Source organism: Physeter macrocephalus, chromosome 14 (genome assembly GCF_002837175.3).
Source record: "Physeter macrocephalus isolate SW-GA chromosome 14, ASM283717v5, whole genome shotgun sequence".
NCBI lineage: Eukaryota > Metazoa > Chordata > Mammalia > Artiodactyla > Physeteridae > Physeter > Physeter macrocephalus.
Window position 1 is genome coordinate 84,170,249 of NC_041227.1, and position 919 is coordinate 84,171,167.

Below are 919 nucleotides of genomic sequence, written 5' to 3' on the forward strand. Positions count from 1 at the left end.
GCAGGCGGACTCTCAACCACTGCGCCACCGGGGAACCCCCAGTTTTTTTTTTTTTTTTTTTTGAGAAGCTCTTTCTTGATGGGCACCGGTTAACCCCCTGTCCCTTTCCTCCGGCCACTGCAGGGCTTGACACAGACTCCTCGCCTTCTACTGAGTTTTGTCGGCTCATTGGATACATCCGCAGAGAACCCACCGCCTCTCCGGGGCAGGTAAACGCACGTTCTTCAGCTGGTCACTGGAGGGGTATTTGCTGACGTGTCCAGCCTCCTTCTGAGACCCGCTGTCACCCACAAACGTCCCTCTCGGGTAGAGCCCGGGATTCAGCCCAGCAGAGACCTTATTGCAAGCCATTTTCTTGCTCACAACTCCTCCAAGGTAAGTGGCAGTATTTCCACGTTCACAAAGCGGGAAGCCAGGGCTAGGCAGTGGCGCGCCCAGTTTTTTGAGCACCTACTGTGTGCCAAGCCTGGGTCAAGATATTTATAGGCGTCGGTTCATGGATTTTACACAGCAGCTGACACATGAAGCCGAAGCAAGCATTATACACATTTTAAAAATGAAGAAATGGAATCTTCAAGACTCTTGTAATTTGCCCTGGGGTCAACCAAAGGCTCTGATTCCAGAGGCTCCTGCCCCAGGCTTCCTGATTTCCTGGTTTGTCAGAAAGGGAGGCTCGTGACCTCCACCTTCCTAAAGGTGAAAGAGGCTTTAACTCAAAGACAGTATGACCGTTAGGAATATTTTGATTTTTTTCTTGGCAGGTTTCTGCCGGGAGAAACAAGTCAATAAAAATTCAGTTCTCAGGGATCTGGTAAACATTTATCCCGACCAAAATCATTGTCCGTTCAGATTTTTAGGGGATTTTTCAGTTAATCATTCTGGCGGCATTTTTAGAATAAAGCAACTCAATGCTCAATAT